This window comes from Pseudophryne corroboree, chromosome 4 (genome assembly GCF_028390025.1).
Source record: "Pseudophryne corroboree isolate aPseCor3 chromosome 4, aPseCor3.hap2, whole genome shotgun sequence".
NCBI lineage: Eukaryota > Metazoa > Chordata > Amphibia > Anura > Myobatrachidae > Pseudophryne > Pseudophryne corroboree.
In genome coordinates, this window is record NC_086447.1 from 386,993,258 (window position 1) to 387,018,598 (window position 25,341).

The following is a 25,341-nucleotide window of genomic DNA, read 5'->3' on the forward strand; positions in this document are numbered from 1 at the left end:
TTAGTTGTTCGTGTCACCGACTGTTACCACTGAGAATTCCTAATGTATATAATCCCAATTAGGAGTAGGTTGAGGGATGGGCTTTTATATAACACGGATATCACCTTTATTCTAGCATAAATCACAGTAGGTAATTAGACCATGCATCTAATGGGGAATAACTTGGTCCTGTTATATATAGGGGAAAGTTGCTAAGGGGACAAGGTGGTCCCAATGAAGATGATGTGGGGCTTTAAGGGGTATAGCAATCCCAATTTTAGCTATCTGCCCACGTATAAGCTATCTGCCCATGTATATTGCAGATATTCCCTGGTCCTATCATAACAGACTAAAAATATGTGGAAGATATTACTTCCCTCCGGGGTATGGCAGCCCCACTTATAATTTAGTGCTTGTCTGTATAGACCAGGAATATTCTGCTTAAATGCATACTTCCCTATATCAGAATAGATTCAGATTTTAGTATCTTTTATTAGTTTCATTAAGAGATGTCAAAAAATTCAAAAATGTGACTGCCTTAAAATAAGTCCCCATGCATTTCGGTCACTTGAAGTATATTTTGTTTTAATTACCACTGTATAATACAGATATTAATGTAAAGAGATATTAGGTATTCTAGATGTGAATATCCCAGTGATATCTTTTAGAGTGTCGTGCTATATATTTTAACTATAGCTATATATCTATCAGTAATCTGTCCAATAGTATTATAATTCCCAGCCTTTCCTCCTATATATACTCTCCTAGTGGTTACTGTAACAGTATTCAATTCATTTGGCTGCTATCTGATTTTATATGTTGCCAGTTCACTCACTGCCGCATTGATACATATGTGTCATTTCCTATTTCAGCCATCTGGTTTCCTGATCATGTTTCAATGTAACCAAGCTTTGTGGAGACCTTCATAATGCATTCAGTAACTGTGATAGTTAACACAAGATTAAGGGTCTGTAAATAAGGTTCTGATTGTCACGTATTCCACTGGTTCAAGTATAATAAATCAGATCCGATTATGTAAATAAATATGATCAGTGAACCTGGATATGACTGTCCCATTAGCAGTAATATCTATACATTTTTCTATCATGCTGTGGGGTTCCTTCCTCCACTATCATATAGTACTAACTGCATATATTAACCCTGTTGCTGAATGCTCTATTGCTAGTATAGGTGTCAATTTATGGGTAGCCTTGTATGTCTCAGAACACTACCATTCATATTCATATGACATTAACACATTGTGTGCGAAAGACACTACACACACGCGGACACGCTGTGCCCTACACGCGTGTTTCACTGCACTGAACGGCAGCTTCGTCAGGGAGCAAACCTGACGAAGCTGCCGTTCAGTGCAGTGAAACACGCGTGTAGGGCACAGCGTGTCCGCGTGTGTGTAGTGTCTTTAGCAACAATGTGTTAATGTCATATGAATATGAATGGTAGTGTTCTGAGACATACAAGGCTGCCCATAAATTGACACCTATACTAGCAATAGAGCATTCAGCAACAGGGTTAATATATGCAGTTAGTACTATATGATAGTGGAGGAAGGAACCCCACAGCATGATAGAAAAATGTATAGATATTACTGCTAATGGGACAGTCATATCCAGGTTCACTGATCATATTTATTTACATAATCGGATCTGATTTATTATACTTGAACCAGTGGAATAAGTGACAATCAGAACCTTATTTACAGACCCTTAATCTTGTGTTAACTATCACAGTTACTGAATGCATTATGAAGGTCTCCACAAAGCTTGGTTACATTGAAACATGATCAGGAAACCAGATGGCTGAAATAGGAAATGACACATATGTATCAATGCGGCAGTGAGTGAACTGGCAACATATAAAATCAGATAGCAGCCAAATGAATTGAATACTGTTACAGTAACCACTAGGAGAGTATATATAGGAGGAAAGGCTGGGAATTATAATACTATTGGACAGATTACTGATAGATATATAGCTATAGTTAAAATATATAGCACGACACTCTAAAAGATATCACTGGGATATTCACATCTAGAATACCTAATATCTCTTTACATTAATATCTGTATTATACAGTGGTAATTAAAACAAAATATACTTCAAGTGACCGAAATGCATGGGGACTTATTTTAAGTCTGTCACATTTTTGAATTTTTTGACATCTCTTAATGAAACTAATAAAAGATACTAAAATCTGAATCTAACCTGATATAGGGAAGTGTGCATTTAAGCAGAATATATTCCTGGTCTATACAGACAAGCACTAAATTATAAGTGGGGCTGCCATACCCCGGAGGGAAGTAATATCTTTCACGTATTTTTAGTCTGTTATGATAGGACCAGGGAATATCTGCAATATACGTGGGCAGATAGCTAAAATTGGGATTGCTATACCCCTTAAAGCCCCACATCATCTTCATTGGGACCACCTTGTCCCCTTAGCAACTTTCCCCTATATATAACAGGACCAAGTAATTCCCCATTATATGCATGGTCTAATTACATACTGTGATTTATGCTAGAATAAAGGTGATATCCGTGTTATATAAAAGCCCATCCCTCAACCTACTCCTAATTGGGATTATATACATTAGGAATTCTCAGTGGTAACAGTCGGTGACACGAACAACTAATGTAACTCTGAATAAATTCATATATTTATACCTACCTGTACTCACAGTCCATATAAGAGGAGTGAGTTCCCGGGAGATACTTCTGTTGAGTAGGAGGTATATAAATTATAGGAGTGATCATTTAAAGTTGCCAACCTGGGTAGGGTGAACTATCAACATTGCCTGTGACAGTTGACATATAATCGATCTAAAACAAGATGAATGATTCATCTAGGATAACATAGGAATAGATATAACTTAATAATCATTAGACACAGGACATACACCCGGACACGTGTTTTAACTCTTTATTTGCACCTTCCAATCTATTAGGATTCACATATATGTTGATTTGTCTGATTTTAACTCTTATGTTTCACTGTTGTCTGGGTCGTATCAACTTTATATTTTAATATATTTAATAAAGGTTATGTTTTATGATTGAATTTCTTCTCAGTGCGTCAACCATACAGATTCTTCTTCTTTCTTCCTCCCAACCTTGACTATTACAATAATCAATGCGGGAGATAATAAAAGCATGGATTAGAGTTTTTGCTGTGTCTTGTGTAAGATATGGTCATATTCTGGATATGTTTCTTAGATGTATGTAACATGATCTTGAGACAGATTGAATGTGGGGAACAAAGGACAGTTCAGAGTCAAGAATGACACCTAGGTAGTGAGCTTGTGGGGTAGGGATGATTGCTGAGTTCTCAACAGTGATATAGATATCAAGTTGGTAACTACTATTGGCCGAAGGAAATATAATTAATTCTGTTTTGGAAATATTAAGTTTGAGGTGGCGAGATGAAATGGCAGGAAGGCATTCAGTGACAAGTTTAATGAACACAAGTTAATAAGTTTAATACAGGTTGTGTTTTGTGGATTTCTTAAATCATGCATAGCTGAGTTAATCTATTTTGCTAGATAAGTAGTTATTCCACCTGCTTCAACAGACAGAAATCCTCAAAACATGGCTTACTGGGAAAACTTGAGGGTCGAGTTTAAGAACCACTAATTTCAAAAGAAACAACGTCATTTTAATTAAACTACCATCTCGTGTTCACATCTAAATAAGAGGCACTGGCAAATTAAATCTGCACCAATCCCCCCCCCCCTTCACTTACACACACAAAAAAAAAGTGCGGGTTCCCCTTATTAAAGCCTGACCCAGCTACAGCAATAATGCTATAGCAGGGGGGTGTGGGGTCCCCCTGCCAACACATCAACCACTGCTAAACTGGTCAGCCCACTGTCTCAGAATGTGGGGACCCCAAAAAAATAAAATGGGGTACCCCATCCCATAACCAGCTTACCTGGACTGTAAGGGCCCGTTGGCACCTATAGTCCGTCTGTAAAGAAAATATTAAAATAAAAACAGGACTCACGTTTTTAAAGTTTATTATACATCTTCTTCACCTGGGGGCAGTGACCTTTAAGCTCTTTTGCATGGCCGCCGACTCCCCAGGGCTTTCTCCAGTATCTTCACCTTGGGGACGACGGCCTTTAAGCTCTTTTGCATGGCTGTCGCCTCCTCAGGGCTTCCAGTGTTTTCTCCAATATCTTCACCTGGAGGCAGCGGCCTTTAAGCTTTTTTACATGGCCGCTGCTAACCAGGGCTTCCGGGCATCTTCTCTCTTCGATAGCTCTTGCGTGCTTCCTCCCCACCGGCGGACTGCCAGCCACTGCCTCGTGCTGGCTTATATAAATAATTCTGCCAGATGGGGAGGGGTGATGACATGGAGAGCCATGATTGGCTCATGGTGGCCATATTGAATTAAAAAAATGTTGCAGATGCCGAAACTCTGCAGAATGGTTGGCAGGGACTGCCAGCACAACCCTGTCCACCACCACATCACTGAACCTGAGTATCACATTCAGCCGGTACACTAATGGGGCTTATTTGTGGCAGAAACCTACAATTTAAAAATGTGTCTACCTTTTTTTGTGACATTTTGACCCTGTCGACCTTTTCAACTGTCTACTAATTCTTTGTTGACCTTTTGACCCTATTGACCTAATGCATGTCTACCATTAGTGGTAGACCTATTGACTGTAGACTCTTTAGTGTAGATCTAATAATCCACACCTGACAAATACTGTAAGCACAATTTACTTCATTTAATAATTTTTGCTGAATTTCTCAACAAGCAACTTTTAACCTTGGGGTGCTGTGAAAAGAATGCTGACACTCTAGGGTGCCAGGATTCAAGAAAGTTTGGGAATCACTGGTCAGGGGTGTTTTAAGAGAGGAGGGGGCCCATGTGCAGACTCCAGGTGGACCCTCTTCTGTCAACGGCGCCCTAGGATCCAGCACTGTGCTTGATCTGCATGCGCAGTTCTCCGGAAAAATAGCGCGCCATGGTCTGGAGACAAATTTTACTTCTTCACATGAGTGGCATCCATTTTGGAAGTGTTTTTTGCCATGGATGCTGCAGCTGCAGCACCCATCGCGGGACGCCGGAAAGGTAAGTATAAAACAACATGGGTGCAATTTCTGCAGTGTGGGGCTTCCCCTGGACCCAGGGGCCCATGTGCAGTGCACCCATGATAGAAATACTTATGCCACTGGTGTATGTGTTCAAATTGCTATTTATTTATTTGACTAACTAACTAACAACCAAAACTCAGGAATTTTGCAAAGGTCCGCACTGGTTGGAGGTATGTGTACAGTCATAGGCAAATGCAGGGAGGGTTTCTGATTGCCCAGAAACCCCTCTCCTCTTGCCAAGTGGCTTAAATAGCAATGATATATAATACAAATACTAGAGCTGCTGTCACGTCATGCAGTTTAAGGGACAGAGCAGAGTTGCTGCGCATGCCCAGTGTAGCAGCTTTATCTACCAAGTTTGCTGTGAGTGGAGCTGAGCCTTCAATCAGTGCAATGGACCAGAGAGAGCTACCAGGAAGAAGAGACAGGAGCCTTATCATGAGCTGGGAGAATGTGTGCTTAGAAAGTGCAGTACTGGTTCTATTATGTTTGTGTATTTATTATGGTTTGTTTTCCTTTTCCTGACCACTTATTTATATTATTTAAATACAGCCTATAGACCAACTATAATGTTAAATATTAATACTGTATTCCATCCAGTAACCAGTGTATAAGAAGATTAATGTGAACATTAATGTCCGGGGTCTGTACTAGGTACTTCTACTGCTCTCCCAGACTCCCAAACTTGCTCAAATGTTCTACAGCAGGCATTCCCAACCACGGTCCTCAAGGCACACCAACAGTGCAGGTTTTAGTGATATCCAGGCTGCAGCACAGATGGTTAAATCAAAATAACTGAGATACTAATTAAGTCACCTGTGCTGAAGCAATACTCTTTGGAAAGTTATCAAACAAATTTAAAAAAAATCACTGTTTTCAAATGTTACAGTAGCCACTATAATTTTTTTTAATGTTATTAATACAATGCATCTGATGTTATGAGCTGACAGTCCACAAATCACTATAAACATGACAAAGAAAAAAATTGGTATACGAGAAACATGCCATTAGCCAGCGAGTTTATACAACTTGCATGCAGTTTGCTCAATCTGTCTGGCCAAGACATGTCATTAGCTGTAAGTAACTAGCATTTAATTAAGGGGCCCAAACAATGAATTAATTTATTAATGGGGCACAATAATTTCATAGTATTGTTTTTCTGGGGCAAATTAAAAAATAAATAATAAAAATAATTACATTTTATTTATGCGGATAATGTATTTAATAAATACTAAACAGTCACTAGTATTTACAAATTAAACAAGTCATTAATATTGTTTTTCAATTGAGGCCATTTTATTTAACGATGGAGGCATGTCCATGCTGACACTTATAGCAGGGCTGTTTCTAGCCAATTTGGCTCCCAGTGCGAGATCTAAAAATGCGCCCCCCCCATGACATTAAAAAATGTGCCCCCCCCCCCCCCCCCCACACACACACCTAGATGGAAAAAAAAAACCTTGCGCGCGCTCCCGGCAAGGGGCGTGGCCTAATATAAATGGGTGTGGCCTCATTTAAATGGGCATGGCCTCGTCTGAAAAGACTACCTCACAATCCAGTTTTTGACCCTGCTCCAACAGATCACGACCACCACAGGAAAAAAAAATTCTACCATATTAAGCCCCACACAGTAATGCCCCCTGCACCATATTATGCCACACACCGCAATGCCCTTGATACATTAAATCCCCACACTACGGCAGGCAAGAGTCCCCATTTCACACATTACGGCAGGTGTCCCCATTTTACAGATTGAGAGAGAGAGAGAGAATACTTATAGAGGCGATTACCGCTCTTCGGCCCGCCTCACCAGTCGCTCCTCGCGCCAGCCTTTCCCTCTTCCTAACTTGGATCCCCCTCTGTACTCCACTCGAGGGTGGTGGGGGGGAGTTTCGCAGAGTGACGGGGTAGCGTCGTGATGTAATGACGCACCGCGTCATTCCGTGAAACTCCGCCCCCCGTGCGGGTTACTCGGGGAGAAATAGGAGGGGGAAGCAGGGAGCCACAGTTAGTGCCGCGGCGGGCGCCCAGTGCGGTTGCACTGCTCGCCTGCCCCAAGAAACGGCCCTTAGTAGTGCCACGAGTATGCAATGAAATTGGTAACCCAGGGATTTGAGGTGAGGTAAATGGCTCAGGAGGCAATGGCTAGCACCAGAGCCAGATTTATTGACCCCATAGTTGAGAGAGCTTACGTATATTCATGGATAGTCAGGGTGTCATGGTTCTTCAAGAAGTAGTCTACTCTCCATGCCCATGTCTAAACCTGCAATTCTCCATTCAGAAACAAGGCTCTCATCTAATGAACAATTCACCCAAAACACCCCCGATGCGCTGCATGCAGGGAAGGTGTGGAACGTGAGAGACATCGATGGGAACGAACAAGTGACGGGGTATACCTCCGTAAAGACATCTGATTATTCAGAGATGCGAATTACAATGGCAGCGCTGGGAACCAATGAGCAGCCGCTACAAGACTAATCAGTCTTGGGACTGTGCTAACGAGAGAGGACAATACAGCGTTACTGCCGACATACTAGGACACCAGCTTCACTCTATTCCTATGAGGATGGAGGGAATACATGATCCTGAACACTGGGATCCCGACAGGCGGTATATTAACCACATACCGGATGGAGGTATGGACAGCTGCATACACCCAGGAGAGTCAGGAGATTGGTAAGACAGACCACAGCAATATACCAATTAAAGTTTAGGATGCCATTTGCAAGAACTTTTAAATGAACCGATAGATCTTGCTAAACCCACGGAGGACAGATCCACCTCATGAGGGTAATAAAAATCTTATTACATAAAATCTGTCCCCATCACAACACGTGGAATATCATAAATGGACTTTTTGAAGATTGACACATACCATGGCAATATCTGGACTTTTCGATAGGGCTATTTGAGAGTGAATTGTATGTGTATATGTGCAGTGTTTATTTTATATCCTATATTTATGTAAAAATTATTATTTTTAATAATAAAACCATATATTTTATACTATATGCTCAGGTTTATAGGGACAAATACTATCTGCGCAAACCCCTTTTGTTTAGGAGAATGTCGGTTTGGAAAAAGTGGGGAAGGGAATAGTGTGAAGGACAGAGAAAAATGGAAAAGTTATGAAGAATGGATAGTGAGAGAGACCATAGTGGTCAGGTGCAATGGTTTGCCGAAATGGTGCAGCCGATAGGTAAACTAGTGCCCTTACTAGCATAAACTGGAGTCAAAAACAAGAAAATACCTTGGCGCACCAGGGGTTACAGAGAGAGTACCAGAAAGAATAGGTCAGACTGATTGAATCTAAATTTATTTATGTATAAAACATATTAAAACATATTAAAATCATGAAATTCCATTTAGAGAGTTAACATAATTTTTTCTTAGCATAATCTGATAAACACAGTGGTGTAGTAATTCTGTCAATTTACTGCCTTTCACAGATAATCATACATTGGTGTTAGTGTATCAATGCCTATTACTGACATAATTCAATAATCGCCCCAAAGGCGTAAGAAGAAGTCCCGAGACCTGTTCATCCCACGTAGTTGACACTCAATGTCCTTTAGAAGAGCAGTCTCTATTTGTGTGGACTTTTTTATATATATATATATAGCCGTGTGCTGCCTTGTCCCCGCAGTTCAATTTGGTGGCTCACAAACCTTTTAAAACGGTTACGGGTCACTTCACCCTTCTACTGCGGCCGTTTTTAGTGTACAGGTAACTCCCAGCACTCTCCTATATTGCCCACTATGAATGTATGGGCTGGCGCTTGTTAGGTGATGGTACGTGTAAATTATTGCATTTAGAGTCCTCCGCTTCCGGGGATACGTCTCGTCAGCAGGTCAGTTTGATATATTTTTACAACAAAAGTTTCTCTTATGTAATGAGAACTTCGCCCCTGCAAGGGAGGAAAGAGTTAACATACACAAAACGGGACACCATAGTAAGGACCAATCACTGGAAAGCTCCAGGCATATAAGACATTCTCTATGGCATGGCATCTATCCCTGACGAAGCCCTGTATGGGAGAAACGCGTTGGATCGCTGCATGCTAATCACGGGAGCCGGAGCCTAACCTGACCTGCCGCTGACGAGACGTATCCCCGGAAGCCGCGAAACTGGAAGCCACTGGCCTGCGCTCCACGCTTGCGGGCCAGGCGATACAAGGTGTATCGGAACTCTGGGAATCGGCTGGCCGGACCCACCGGAGGTCCACGAGGTACAACAAGGTACGGACCCGGGAGAGGAGGGGACGGAGGACTCTAAATGCAATAATTTACAGGTACCATCACCTAACAAGCGCCAGCCCATACATTCATAGTGGGCAATATAGGAGAGTGCTGGGAGTTACCTGTACACTAAAAACGGCCGCAGTAGAAGGGTGAAGTGACCCGTAACCGTTTTAAAAGGTTTGTGAGCCACCAAATTGAACTGCGGGGACAAGGCAGCACACGGCTATATATATATATATATATAAAAAAGTCCACACAAATAGAGACTGCTCTTCTAAAGGACATTGAGTGTCAACTACGTGGGATGAACAGGTCTCGGGACTTCTTCTTACGCCTTTGGGGCGATTATTGAATTATGTCAGTAATAGGCATTGATACACTAACACCAATGTATGATTATCTGTGAAAGGCAGTAAATTGACAGAATTACTACACCACTGTGTTTATCAGATTATGCTAAGAAAAAATTATGTTAACTCTCTAAATGGAATTTCATGATTTTAATATGTTTTAATATGTTTTATACATAAATAAATTTAGATTCAATCAGTCTGACCTATTCTTTCTGGTACTCTCTCTGTAACCCCTGGTGCGCCAAGGTATTTTCTTGTTATATGCTCAGGTTGTATACGTTTTATTTTCAGTCTGTTCAGTGGAGTGTGACACCACCCATACCCCCTTTTTTTGTAATGAGACAACTAGTAACAAGAGTGCTAAGTTTAAGACGTCAGTAGTGTCCAAAGTAAAGTCACAGTGATAACACCGAGAGGAATGGCAGTCACAGACACATGACCACAGGAATAAAGCCAGGAAAGTGTCACGTGCCCATCACTTTAACAAGGGGAATGGCTGTGGTCAGCGAGAAGAACACTGCAGACGTGGAATGAGCAAGTATCACACAGAGTATGGAATTATGAGATACAGGGAAATTGCTGGAGTTACTGTATGTGCTCTACAATTGTTCAATGGGGTCAATTCAATTTGCCGACAGCTGAATAGCTCCCAGCACTATTCAATACAGCGCCAAGTGACACTTAATTGGTGGGATTTCCTCTCGCATCCCCCGGGTGTAGAGATGTGCCCTGTGGGTACATCTGTGGTGCTGTCCCTAGCTGGGGACAGCGCTGGGGCAGCTTGTCTGTCCCCAGCGCTGGGTGCGTGGCGGCGGGTGTCCGGTGCAGGGATTACCCTTTTCCCTGCACCGGACCAGAGGCGTTTGAATCTTGGCGCCCTCCGGGAGCCAATCGCGGCTCCCGGAGCGGCAGCCAATCGGAGAGGGACGCGGCGAGCCAATCGGCGCTCGCCGCGTCATAGGCCCCGCCCCCGGCGTCTGACGTCAGACGCCGGGCGGGAGCCTGAAGAAAAGGCCGCGCCGAAGAGCGGCAAGGAAGACGGGCGGGAACAGCGAGGACGGTCGTCGGCGCGCCGGAGCGCAGAAGATCCCGGCGGCGCGAGGAAGAAGACGGAGCTCGGGTGGCCGCGGAAGAGGCCTGAAGACTCCAGCCCTGGGAAAGAAGATGTCCAGCGGCGGCTGGACGCGGCGATGCGATGGCGGCGCCGCTGGCCAGGACGGGCCAGCGGCCGAAGAGGGCACCGAAGATCCCTGGAGCAGGTGAGGCCTCAGTGAGGCAACTTCACCCCCTCCCTTTTCCTCCCTCGACCACCAGGGACGGGCATTAGGCCCGAGGGCACAAGCCAGGCACTAGGCCTGTGGCACAGGTAGGAGAGTGGGGGCCATTTTCTGATTAGGTGGTTTGGGCATTAGGCCCAAGCCACCCTCTCCCGTTGGCACCAGTTAGGCGGGCACTAGGCCCGGGGGCATATCAGGCACTAGGCCTGTGGGGCATTAGAGGGCGCTAGGCCCTAGTGTATTTTGGCCAAGTAGGTACAGATAAGGTGACCCTGGGCACAAGGCCCAGGTCACCCAACGGGCAGCAAGTTAGGCGGGCGCTAGGCCCGTGGGCGAAGTCAGGCCTCCGGCCTGTGTGCAGTTAGGGGGCGCTAGGCCCAGTGAATCAGTGTTTCCCCGAGGTGAGTACAGGTGGCCCTGGGCGCTAGGCCCAGGCCACCCTGAGGTGTTAAGTAGGCAGGCCCGCTCGGCCTGAGCCCCTAAGGAGAGAGTACGGTAGGTGGGTGAGCTGTGCGGCCCCCACTACTGGGTGTTCTGAGTCGGGTAGATAAAGGGACCGTACCGTCGCTTGCATTGTGTATCGTGATGTATGTTACCGTGCGGGGCGATGTGTGAGCTCGTTAAGTGTGTTAGTTTTGTTGCACCACACCCACAGAGCTAGTTTGAGGGCTCTGCCGTTGTAGTTAGTATAGGGTGTGACACTAGGTTAGAGTTAGGCCCTGCACGGCTGTTTGCTTGTTTGTTTATCTCCTTACAGGGACCTGTAAGAGAAGAAGACGTTCGCAGTGCGAAACTGACGGTGAGTAACATCTGTGTGAGTTTGTCCCTTGTCTGTCCCCGAGCGCCGGAATCGGGATTGCTCACGGACGTGAGAATCCTTTTCATCACACTACGTGCGAGAGCGCGAGTGTGTGAAATCTGGGTGGCTGAGGCTTCGTGCCGGTGATGACCATTCACCCAACCGGTGAAGGTCGCGGTCACCCCTGGGGTATCCCCTGTCCCCGTGGAAGAAGGATCGATACCCCCTTTAAGGTATATTATTCTCTCCTCAGCTCGGTCGTCGGTCAGCTCCGAGAGGGAATCGCCGTGTCCGGATCCGACTGAAGATTTCCAGGTCCGTTGGAGGTTCCGGTACCTGAAGGTGAGAGAGAGTGGCGCCTGGTGAGTACAGAGTCTACACCTGCACGGCAGCAGGCACCACCACACAGCAGCCGCACCTCTCACACTTGGCGTAGTCGGCAGGATCAAAGAGACCGGATCACGGACACGATGGAAAAGCGTGGAAAAGAAGAGCGCCGGGAGAAGGGGCGCAAGAAGGCCGCTGTGACGCCCTGCAAGAAATGTCGGCAAACAGGGCACTTTGCCAGCGAGTGTACTTGGCGAGAGACGTCCCCAAAGAAGGTGGTCCAGGAAGCGGACCGAAGACGTCAGAAGGGCTAAGCGAAGAAGGAGTCCTGGTGTTTGCTCTGCGGAAACTACGGGCATGAGCACAACAGTTTTCCCTGGGACGAAGAGTTGAGCGAAGACGAGGTTGATCCCCGGTGTGAAAGCTGTGGAGATCCCCGACATCGGCTCCTGGAATGTCCATGGACGGAAGACAGGACGGACTACGAGGCCACGGTGAAGCAGATGACGGAGTCTCGTCAGCAGCTTTGGGACCGGGTGGCTGCAGAGCCTGTGTGTGCGCTCTGCGAGGCGAGAGGACATGCGCTTCCCGATTGTCCGTGGGATGAAGACCGGATGATTGCGGATGGTCGCGCCCAGAGATGGGAGGAGGAAACCAGGGAAATGGAGCGGAAGGCCTTGCTTGAAGTTAATTCGCAGGTGCCCATTTCCTCTGAGCCGGAACCAACGGGTGAAGATTCCCCAGTGAAGGAGGTGGACCAGGAACCCGTCTTGGAGAAGGTGGCAGTGGCCCTCCCTTGTTGGAAGTGTCGGCGACCAGGACATGCGGCCAGTGAGTGCCCCTGGGAAGATGCCGCGGACCTACTCTGTCCCAAGAAAGTGACCCCAGTAAGGCAGAATCGTTTCCCGCATGAGGCGGAGGTGGACGACTGGGAGGTGAAGAGACTACGCTGCGAAGAAAAGCGTGAAGACCCAGTGACTGAGACGTCCGGAATCTCCCCACGATGGAACCGTCCACGACCAGGACGTGCAGAACAGGAGTGTCCTGGGTACCAAGAGATGCCAGCGGAAGCAAAGGAGTACGCTGAGGAAACAGAGGTGCCAGCGGAAAGGACTAAGTACGCTGAGGAGGAAAATAATACCCCAGTCCAGGTATCGGAGGAAGACTCGGACTACGGTGAGCTGTCCACCGACGAATCCCTTCAAGAACAGACGGAGGACGACTCTGGCATCGGAAGCGCCGACGAGAGTGACTGGCAGGATCGGGTGAAGTCGTGCTCCCAGTTGAATGCCCTCCATGAAGAGGAGGAGATAGTCCTGGAGCAATACCTGCCGGAAGTACCGAAATGGACGGACGTACGGGGACAGGATCGCGATGCCGTGGGAGGACCCGTTCCAGAGGAAGACACCGGACCTTTGGAGATGCCCCACGAGGAAATTCGACATATGATGGCTGTTGCCCGGGAGGAAATGGATGCCCCGGAGGATTCCGCTGTTGGGTGGTGGTCGGTACCACGCCCTGAAGACAGGGACGATGTCCCAGACGATCTGGAAGGCCAAGAGTGGGGAACTGCTGTCCCCGTGGAGGAAGATTCCCCTTGGTGGCCCACGTTGAGCGACCGTGGGGAGATGCCACTTCCCCAGAGGATCCACCGATGGAGGTCAGGAGGAACGAAGAAGAGGAACCCGGAGCTGGAGGTGGAAGGATGTGGGGTCACAGCCTGTCCGGGCTGGACCCTTGAACACAACCTCGCCGGAGGGACCTCGGAATCCCCTGACCCGCGGACAATGGACGTCGTGGAGAACTTTGTAGGGACTATAAAGGAAAAAGGGGGGGGAAATGTAGAGATGTGCCCTGTGGGCACATCTGTGGTGCTGTCCCTAGCTGGGGACAGCGCTGGGGCAGCTTGTCTGTCCCCAGCGCTGGGTGCGTGGCGGCGGGTGTCCGGTGCAGGGATTACCCTTTTCCCTGCACCGGACCAGAGGCGTTTGAATCTTGGCGCCCTCCGGGAGCCAATCGCGGCTCCCGGAGCGGCAGCCAATCGGAGAGGGACGCGACGAGCCAATCTGCGCTCGCCGTGTCATAGGCCCCGCCCCCGGCGTCTGACGTCAGACGCCGGGCGGGAGCCTGAAGAAAAGGCCGCGCCGAAGAGCGGCAAGGAAGACGGGCGGGAACAGCGAGGACGGTCGTCGGCGCGCCGGAGCGCAGAAGATCCCGGCGGCGCGAGGAAGAAGACGGAGCTCGGGTGGCCGCGGAAGAGGCCTGAAGACTCCTGCCCTGGGAAAGAAGATGTCCAGCGGTGGCTGGACGCGGCGATGCGACGGCGGCGCCGCTGGCCAGGACGGGCCAGCGGCCGAAGAGGGCACCGAAGATCCCTGGAGCAGGTGAGGCCTCAGTGAGGCAACTTCACCCCCTCCCTTTTCCTCCCTCGACCACCAGGGACGGGCATTAGGCCCGAGGGCACAAGCCAGGCACTAGGCCTGTGGCACAGGTAGGAGAGTGGGGGCCATTTTCTGATTAGGTGGTTTGGGCATTAGGCCCAAGCCACCCTCTCCCGTTGGCACCAGTTAGGCGGGCACTAGGCCCGGGGGCATATCAGGCACTAGGCCTGTGGGGCATTAGAGGGCGCTAGGCCCTAGTGTATTTTGGCCAAGTAGGTACAGATAAGGTGACCCTGGGCACAAGGCCCAGGTCACCCAACGGGCAGCAAGTTAGGCGGGCGCTAGGCCCGTGGGCGAAGTCAGGCCTCCTGCCTGTGTGCAGTTAGGGGGCGCTAGGCCCAGTGAATCAGTGTTTCCCTGAGGTGAGTATAGGTGGCCCTGGGCGCTAGGCCCAGGCCACCCTGAGGTGTTAAGTAGGCAGGCCCGCTCGGCCTGAGCCCCTAAGGAGAGAGTACGGTAGGTGGGTGAGCTGTGCGGCCCCCACTACTGGGTGTTCTGAGTCGGGTAGATAAAGGGACCGTACCGTCGCTTGCATTGTGTATCGTGATGTATGTTACCGTGCGGGGCGATGTGTGAGCTCGTTAAGTGTGTTAGTTTTGTTGCACCACACCCACAGAGCTAGTTTGAGGGCTCTGCCGTTGTAGTTAGTATAGGGTGTGACACTAGGTTAGAGTTAGGCCCTGCACGGCTGTTTGCTTGTTTGTTTATCTCCTTACAGGGACCTGTAAGAGAAGAAGACGTTCGCAGTGCGAAACTGACGGTGAGTAACATCTGTGTGAGTTTGTCCCTTGTCTGTCCCCGAGCGCCGGAATCAGGATTGCTCACGGACGTGAGAATCCTTTTCATCACACTACGTGCGAGAGCGCGAGTGTGTGAAATCTGGGTGGCTGAGACTTCGTGCCGGTGATGACCATTCACCCAACCGGTGAAGGTCGCGGTCACCCCTGGGGTATCCCCTGTCCCCGTGGAAGAAGGGTCGATACCCCCTTTAAGGTATATTATTCTCTCCTCAGCTCGGTCGTCGGTCAGCTCCGAGAGGGAATCGCCGTGTCCGGATCCGACTGAAGATTTCCAGGTCCGTTGGAGGTTCCGGTACCTGAAGGTGAGAGAGAGCGGTGCCTGGTGAGTACAGAGTCTACACCTGCACGGCAGCAGGCACCACCACACAGCAGCCGCACCTCTCACACGGGGGTGCGAGACAAAATCCGACAAAAGTGCTGGGATGCGGCCGGTGCTAGGCTGATTCTGTCGGGAATCAGCATCGCGCTGGGGAGTTAAGTCGGAGAATCCCCGTTCTCCCGACAAATCAGCCTGTTAAGGCCGGGAGAATGGGCATTCGCCGACTTAACATGAGCAGAATTGAACAGCGACAGGAGCTAATTCCCAGTGCTATTCAACTGTCGGCAAATTGAATTGACCCCAATATTTCTTAAAATAAAATTTAATATATATGTTTGTAATAAACATTATAAAGATGATACTGTTTGAAACAATTTTTGAATTATAATGAATTAATCATCATCTATTAATACTTGTATTTAGCAATATCAATAAAAATGTAAATATTAATAATTTATTATTTTACTGTATCCTGTATAACAAAAGGCTAACGCTGCTCATCACTTCTTTGGGGGGAATCCCGACAGAGCAATTCAAGTGTTGCTCTGTTTGGGCTTATGCAGCAAACGGCACTGACATTACTGTTTTGTTATTCCGTCATTTTGGCGGGTTGGTAACTAGTATATTTATAATTGTTGTAAGATATTATAGCTGAAGAAATAACTTACTGATGCACCTTCAACAGTAGCGGACTTCAAGCAGGACTTTTGCCCGGGCCGCCGCCTTCTGGAGGGCGCCGGCGCCGTCCGGAGGGCGCCGCACCATGGCAAGATCCGCTGCTGCTGTGGTGCCCCCCGCTGCCGCTGCCCCGCTGTCCTGTGAAGGGAAACTAGACGCTACGCGTCTAGTTTCCCTTCGTGGGCTGCCCGCTGTGAAGGGAAACTAGACGCTACGCGTCTAGTTTCCCTTCCTGGAGAGGACTTTAACTGTAATGATGTGCGATGCGCGATGATGTCATCGCGCACCGCACCACAAAGGTCCTCTCCACGAAGGGAACTAGACGCTTAGCGTCTAGTTTTCCTCCGTGGAGAGGACCTTTGCTATGCGGTAAGCGATGACGTCATCGCGCACCGCACATCCTACTACAGTACAGGGGGCGTAACGGACCACGCCCCCTGTATGAAGCCACGCCCCTAATGCTGCCCAGGGCGCAAGAAGCCCCGGAACCGGCCCTGACCTTCAATAATAACACTGTGTAACATAAGAGGGCAGAATATTGTTACAGTTGATTCATCAGTCCTGCATGGTAGATAAAACAAGCGGCGGGTTGTAATGGAGTCCTAGATTCCTGGAGGTGGGAGATGCCAGACAATCTTGGATGTTTTTTAAGGGGGCAATCACTTACAAGACATGGTTTTGCCTTGTAGGTGTTTGCTACTTTAAAAAAATGTCTGAGATCGTCTGGCATCTCGCACCTCCAGTGATCTTGGACTCCATTACATCCCACCAAAGGTGTCTAAATTACTATAAATAGAAAACTTTAAATGCTTTGTTTGAAAGACTAATTACTACTATGGGGATAATTCTGAGTTGATCGCAGCAGCAAGTTTGTTAGCAATTGGGCAAAACCATGGCCCTCATTCCGAGTTGTTCGCTCGCAAGCCGCTTTTCGCAGCAGTGCACACGCTAAGCCACCGCCCTCTGGGAGTGAATCTTAGCATAGCAGAATTGCGAACGAAAGATTCGCAAAATTGCGAATAGAAATTTCTTAGCAGTTTCTGAGTACCTCGAGACTTACTCTGCCACTGCGATCAGTTCAGTCAGTTTCGTTCCTGGTTTGATGTCACAAACACACCCAGCGTTCGCCCAGGCACTCCCCCGTTTCTCCAGACACTCCCGCATTTTTCCAAGAAACGGCAGCGTTTTTTCACACACACCCATAAAACGGCCAGTTTCCGGCCAGAAACACCCACTTCCTGTCAATCACACTCCGATCACCAGAACGAAGAAAAATCCTCATAATGCTGTGAGTAAAATACCAAACTTCTTAGCAAATTTACTTGACGCAGCCGCAGTGCGAACATTGCGCATGCGCAGTTAGCGGAAAATCGCACCGATGCGAAGGAAAATAACGAGCGAACAACTCAGAATGAGGGCCCATGTGCACTGCAGGAGGGGCAGATATAACATGTGCAGAGAGAGTTAAATTTGGGTGGGGTGTATTCAAACTGAAATCTAAATTGCAGTGTAAAAATAAAGCAGCCAGTATTTACCCTGCACAGAAACAAAATAACCCACCCAAATCTAACTCTCTCTGCAAATGTTATATCTGCCCCCCCTCCAGTGCACATGGTTTTGCCCAATTGCTAACAAACTTGCTGCTGCGATCAACTCAGAATTACCCCCTATAGGTACACATATTACTCAGATACAGTACATTTTCATGTTAGAAACATAAGCAGTCATTAGTTATGAGCTTTTATGCCTGCATGTTATTATTGCATATGGTGTATTCCCCAAATGGTTATCACTGTGGAAATACTGATGCTCAATAATAATTAATTAATTAATTAATTAATTAACTAATAATAATAATAATAATAATAATAATAATAATATTGTCTTATATGCAGCTAGTGAGAAGAGCAACACTTCATGGCAAAGTGTTCTGCATATTCTTTTATGCAATGCTGCCATCTTTTGTTCTTATTTGGCATAGTACATCTCAGTGCAGGGGGTATGTTTATCAAATTGTAATATCTTAACTAAGGATATGCTTATAGCGGTAGGCAACATTTACGTAGTTTCCAACCAGTAAAGCATCTCCAGAGAATAGTATGTAAAAATAGCCACAGCTCACACACCTTGTGCACTCTTTACTAACCATAAGGTTATGGTTCTCTGTGTTCTATAGTAAAATTACTGTAAATTAAAGGGCTGTGTATGTATACTACTCACTATATACATATACATATATATATATATATATATATATATATATATATGCATATAGCCATACAAACTCATGAGCTTTGGAACTATGTAGGATGTCTTTTTTTCTATTATATGTGACATGATGATTTTCGTGGAATGATTTTGGGTATCTCACATTACCATATACATCAATATTAACTATGAAACTGAATAATATGAGACACCGCAGCACTTCCTGAATGGCAAAAGTAAGTTACTGTAGTCTGCTTACAAACTATTTTTATATCCTGAAAAAAGTATTTAAATAATGTGAGTTATATGTTATGCATTTACTTGCTCAAAAACAACAGGGTACAGTCTACTTTTCCCTATTTTTCTCTTTTTAACCCTGGGCAGTCAGGAGACGTTAATAGGCCTGCCTTTTGCTAGTACCTATAGATTCAGTATGAAGCTGATACTGTAGTAGCCAATTTCTGCCCAGTGTAAATTGTGTTCACCCTTAAAATAGACTAGCAAGGCCAAGCATACATTTATATATTATATATATATCAAATAAAGACACACCATGGAACATTGTCCTGTATGCCAATTATCAGAAATATTATGGGACACCCCATTTTACTGCAGAATTTTCATCATATTAAGAGGCACTCTGTAATATGATAGTCATCTTATGATTTAGCTCTGTATTGAAAACTTGCCATTAGATTATGGGGCTCTGTTAAGTTGTCTCCTTTTATATACAATTATCAGTAATTCTAATTTCTTCATAAGATACTCGATCTCATTGTATTTGGTATAATATTTCATCTGAGTTGTAAATAAATTTTTTAAAGGTTATTCATAAATGTAATGAAAACCTGAAAGTTTGGTTCCTAAGACCAAAATGTTTTGCAAAATGAATCATGTCAGTTAAGCCTCTTTCAGACATGTTGTTGGAAACTTGCCAGGTCTAAAAGCTGGCAAATTCCCAGATCACAGCTCAGAGCCAGATTAAGGGGGACACCTGTGGGTAAGTACCCCCATGCCCATCATCTAAAATCTCTGTTATGATCCGATCTGAGGCTCTGCACTTCTGTCTCCCTATAGGTTGCCCTGGCAACCTACGAGCAGCAGCGCAGGTGCCACATGGCAGTATAGGACAGCTGAGCAACGGCTCAGCTGTCCAATAATGTGTAAAGTAGCAGCCTGCATTTCAGTTATTGGTACCCACAGTAAGCACCCTGATACAGTAAATGGATCCACCCATAGCTGCAGGGAGACACATTGCAAGATGCTATCCACTGTGCACTGTTTGGCAAGTCTGATTCATTAAATGGCAGTGGATACTTATACATGTGTCTTTTTGCAGGCTGTGCAAAATATAGATTGGTTATTAATTCCTGTGTATGGGGCTGGAAGACCAGGGAATGGTGTGCAGAGAAACCAGCTGTGAAAGGGTACTGGGAATTTGGCATGCCACTTAATTAAGCCTGCTAAGTTTGTGTATGAAAAGCAGGGAAACATGGAGTTGCTGATACAGTTGATGCATGCTGAGTTTACAGAAATAAGAAAAGATAGGCAGCAGCGGGAAGTGTTACAAAAACTTGCACCCTCAGATGATATTGAGGCATTTTTGTGCACCTTTAAATGCACTGCCACATGGTTAAAGTGGCCAGAGGAGGAAAGGGCTGACAGGTTAGCTTCCTGCTTCATAGGGAAGTCGCAACAAGCTTATATTGACTTGACGATATCTGAAGCTAGCTCCTATCCTTGTCTGAAGGAGGCTATACTTAGCAGAGTTGGGGTGAAAAGCCCCAGTAAAGCCCAAGAGTTTCATGAGTGGCGTCTGAGACCCCCAAAAGTCCAGCTGGACAAATTAGCCAGATTGAGTACAGCATGGCTACAGCCAGTGAAACATACTGAAACATATTGCTCCATGTATAGTAGAAATTGTTGCTTTAGACCATGCTATATGGTCAGGATCGGTTCTAGACCTTGTGGCGCCCAGGGCGAAAGTTTCCTTTGGCACCCCCCACCACCACCCATTCGACAGGTAAATCAGAGTTGGTCTGTGCCTTCAGCGCGTGCTCAAAAAGAGGGGTGTGGCTTCATAGGGAAGGGGCATGGCCACAGTTATGGCCCCTGTAGTTGTGCCCCCGGTAGTTGTGCCCCCTGTTGCTGTGCCCCAGTAGTTGTGCCCCCAGTAGTTGTGCCCCCAGTAGTTATGCCTCCAGTAGTTGTGCCCCCAGTAGATTTGCCCCCAGTAGTTATGCCCCCATTAGTTATGCCCCAGTAGCTGTGCACCAGTAGTTGTCCCCCCTGGAGCTGTGCCCCTTGTAACTGTGCCTCCTGTAGCGGTGCCCCCTGTAGCTGTGCCCCCAGTAGTTGTGCCACCTGTAGCTGTGCCCCCTGTAGCTGTGCCCTCTGTAGCTGTGCCCCCCAAAAGTTGTGCCCTCAGTAGCTGTGCCCCCAGTAGTTTTCCTCAGTAGTTGTGCCCCCTGTAGCTGTGCCCCCTGTAATTGTGCCCCCAGTAGCTGTGCCCCCAGTAGCTGTGCCCAGTAGATTTGCCCCCAGTAGTTGTGCCTCCTGTAGCTGTGCCCCCTGTAGCTGTGCCCTCTGTAGTTGTGCCCCCTATAGCTGTGCCACCAGTAGTTGTGCCCTCAGTAGCTGTGCCCCCAGTAGATTTGCCCCAGTATGTCACGAACCGGTCTCTCACCTCTGCGGGTTCTGGGGTTCGTCCGTTGCCAGTGCGGGTGCTCGCGGTGCTGTGCGCCCGTGTGGGGACGCGGCGTGATCAGTGGCACAGGTAATGCAGAGTCTGGGAACTGGGAGTGCAGGGACCAAATGGCCTAAGGCACTGCGGTGTGTCTGCTGTATAGGAGGTGGCCATGTTGGAGACCAAATAGGTAATACAGAGCACTTGTGAAAACACCTGTGGGCAGGTGTAAGCCAATCCCGTGCTTGTGCTGCCTTTAAGTAGGCTGGGATTATGTTACTCTGGGCCAGTGCTTTGTTGTATCAACGCTGTGCTCTAGCTCTGAGCTCTCTCCGTGCATTCCTGTGTGATTCCCGTGGTCCAGATATCGCCTCCGTTCCCAGAGGTCCGTCTGCAGCCTTGACTGCTAAAGATCCACCGGCTCTCCGCTGTGCTGTCAGTTAATTGCACACCTACTGGAAACAGTTGGATTCCCAGAGTCTTGCATGAGGTTACCTTGTCTGCCTGCCTTCAACCATACAAAGTTTGGAGGATTCCACTACCCTCAGCTGTTCGTTTGTTCTACTCTGCATTTGACCCGTTCATCACCTTGTCATCTGCTACAGTTTTCACAGTGATCTCTGGAACCCGCAAGTAACCCAATTCAGTACTTTTATTTTTTATGTTACCATATCAAGGATAATTCTTCACAGACTCTCAGTTAACTCTCAAAACTTAATTGCAAATCCTTACAGTTATTTCTTCATGTCTGCATTACCCAGTTAAACACATTCTGCAGTTCAGCATCAAAGCTTGTTTATATTTGGACAATTCAACATTTATTCATCAGCTTGTTTTATATACAGTTCCATGAACATTTCTTTTATTTGTTTTTGAGATTTATCCTGCATATTATTTCTGCCATTCCTGCAATACTTCAGTATAATATGATGATTAACAACTTGTCATTTAACTCTTTACTGAATTGTTATTTTTAATAAATATATGAAACGGAACTTTCTTCATCCTCCCTGCTTTCTTCATACCCCAGCACCTACACCTGTGGTTGGTCCCGGGTTAACGGATTCACAAAAACACCCAGACCTGACACAGTAGTTGTGCCCCCTGTAGCTGTGCTCCCTGTAGTTGTGCCCCCAGTAGTTGTGCCCCCAGTAGATTTGCCCCCAGTAGTTGTGCCTCCTGTAGCTGTGCCCCCTGTAGCTGTGCCCCCAGTAGACTTGCCCCCAGTAGGTGTGCCCCCTGTAGCTGTGCCCTCTGTAGTTTGTGCCCCCTGTAGCTGTGCCCCCAGTAGTTGTGCCCTCAGTAGCTGTGCCCCCAGTAGATTTGCCCCAGTAGTTGTGCCCCCTGTAGTTGCACCCCCCCTGTAGCTGTGCCCCCAGTAATTGTGCCGCCAGTAGATTTTTCCCCCAGTAGTTGTGCCTCCTGTGGTTGTGCCCCCTGTAGCTGTGCCTCCTGTAGCTGTGCCCCCAGTAGATTTGCCCCAGTAGTTGAGCCCCCAGTAGCTGTGCCCCAGAGTAGATTTGCCCCCAGTAGTTGTGCCTCCTATAGCTGTGCCCCCCAGTAGCTGTGCCCTCAGTAGCTGTGCCCCCAGTAGTTATGGCCCCAGTAGTTGTGCCCCCAGTAGCTGTACCCCTTGTAACTGTGCCCCCTGTAGCTGTGCCCTCTGTAGTTGTGCCCCCAGTAGTTGTGCCTCAGTAGCTGTGCCCCCAGTAGATTTGCCCCCAGTAGTTGTGCCTCCTGTAGCTGTGCCCCCTGTAGTTGTGCCTCCTGTAGCTGTGCCCCCAGTAGATTTGCCCCCCAGTAGTTGAGCCCCCAGTACCTGTGCCCCCAGAGTAGATTTGCCCCCTGTAGTTTTGCCCAGTGTAGCTGTGCCCCCAGTAGTTGTGCCACCAGTAGATTTGCCCCCAGTAGCTGTGCTCCCAGTAGTTGTACCCCTGTAGCTGTGCCCCCTGTAGCTGTGCTCCCAGTAGTTGTGCCTCCTGTAGCTGTGTCGCCTGTAGCTGTGCCCCCAGTAGATTTGCCTCCAGTAGCTGTACCCCCAGTAGATTTGCCCCCAGTAGTTGTGCCTCCTGTAGCTGTGCCCCCAGTAGTTGTGCCCCCAGTAGCGCCGCTTACAAATAGAAAAAAAACACACAATACTTACCAGCCCCGCTCCTGCTTCCCGACCACTGCTGCGCTGCCCTCCATCTCTGACCACCCGCTCCTCTCTATGGGAGAGACGTCATGACATCTCTCCCATAGCAGTGCCATACAGACACTAGAGGTCAATTATGACCTCTAGCTTCTGACAGTGGTGCCGGCTGCAGTGGGTGCCCACACAGCCCACGGTGCCTGCTGTAGCTGGGGAGCAGGGTGTGGGTGGGTGGCCCGCGCCTGTGGGGTGACTGTGGCCGCACCCGCGGGCCGCAGCGCACCGGGTGCCCGCTCTGCTTGCCCTTGTCTAGAACCGCTCTTGTATATGGTTATTGGACCGTTGCATACAACAGTGGGCCCTTCAGGATGACCCTCAAATGTTTGAGGAGTTAGCCATGGCAATGTTAGGGTCTCCTGCCCTGTGCTGCCACGTCGTCATGGCAACCGGGAGACAAGTGCTAGTGGAGTAACCTGAGCGCAGCTGATACTCCGGTTCGGGTCTTTTGCTGTGCAGTGGTTATAGGCTCTGTGCACGGCAGGGGATCCGGTGCTGGTTTTTGTGCTCACAGTCTGTGAGGTCTGAGTGGGGCGTGGACAGCACCTGCTTTATAAGGCCTCTTTTCAGGGTAAGCAGATGCTGCTGAATCTTTGTTGGTTAGTCAGTTCATGAACGTTAGCCAGTACTGTGTAGCTTTGTATTTGTTTGTTGCTTACTGCAAATAGGCCTGGGAATTTGGTATTACACTCTGCCAATCCAGACCTAGCAGTAAGACTGGAGTCAGTCGTTTAGCTTGCTGGGGTTCTGTTACTACTCTGTGAACTTAGCAAGTTTGCGGCTGTATTCTAAGACTTGCCTGTCTAATCCTGTCTCACTGTGCTAGGTGTCAGGGGTCAGTTTAGTGGCAGTAAGCTAAAACCTGTGCACTGCAAGTGAGAATTTGGATTGTGGAGATTCTCCTTGTGTCTATCATTCCATCTCTGACCAAGGAGTTTACTGCCACACCCGTTGGTAACCCTTTAGGGTTTTGCTGTTGCCCTTAGCAACAGCATTTCGGGTACTCTACGTATTAAAACACAACATCTTGCTTTTTCCATCTTAGCAGTTCTAATACAAGGGAGATACCCAGTTCCTTAGCCTCTGGGCTTCTCTGTTCACTTTGTGTGTATTTTGTTACCCTATCACCTTCTGTGTACGTTATGTCATATCCCCCAGTTTGTCTGTGAGTCCATCTGTTTTGCATAACAGTTCAAACACCAGTACATTCCTGCAGACACTGGAGTGCATAACAGTTCTGACACCAGTACTTTCCTGCTGGCACTGGTGTGCATAACATATTCAGCAGCCTAATACTCCTGTTGAAATTTTGTGGGAATATGGAGCATACCCCTCAAAATACGTTGCAACAGGTGGTCGATCAGGTGCAGGTCCTGACTCGACAATTTAATGATTTGTCCATTAAAATGCACACCTCCCAGGCTGCTGGCGGAGCTCCCGCAGCAGCAGCACCTGCAGGGGTTAAGGAGCCGAAAGTAAATCTCCCGGATCGTTTTTCTGGAGATCGCTCGCAGTTCTTTTGTTTCAAGGAGAGCTGCAAGCTATACTTCCGGCTTAGGCCTCAGTCTTCTGGGTCGGAGATTCAGCGGGTGGGCATAGTGATTTCCTTGCTACAAGGAGACCCACAGGTCTGGGCATATGGGTTGCAGCCTGACTGTCCGTCGCTTAACAGTGTTGATGCTTTTTTTACGGCACTGGGCATGTTGTATGATGACCCTGACAAGACGGCCTCAGCCGAGGCTCAGATTTCGATCCTTAAGCAAGGGCGCAGGCCAGTTGAGGTTTACTGTACGGAGTTTCGGAGGTTGGCCCATGATACCCAGTGGAATGACCCAGCCCTGAGACACCAGTACCGAAGAGGTCTTTCTAACCAGATAAAGGACCAACTGGTACAATATCCCTTGCCTGATAGCTTGGATCA

General features: G+C 47.6%; 1 long non-coding RNA gene across 2 annotated transcripts in view; it reads left to right on the forward strand.

The window, feature by feature from the left end:
* The window catches only part of LOC134911446 (uncharacterized), a 72,769-nt gene that overhangs the window by 18,394 nt on the left and 29,034 nt on the right, over positions 1–25,341 (forward strand). The window contains exon 3 of one of the 2 annotated variants that reach the window (XR_010176579.1): positions 7,385–8,048. The exons of the other annotated variant lie outside the window; for it this stretch is intronic. This is a non-coding gene — a long non-coding RNA (uncharacterized LOC134911446). Of the gene's footprint in view, positions 1–7,384; positions 8,049–25,341 lie in introns of those variants that run through there. 2 annotated transcript variants of the gene reach the window in all.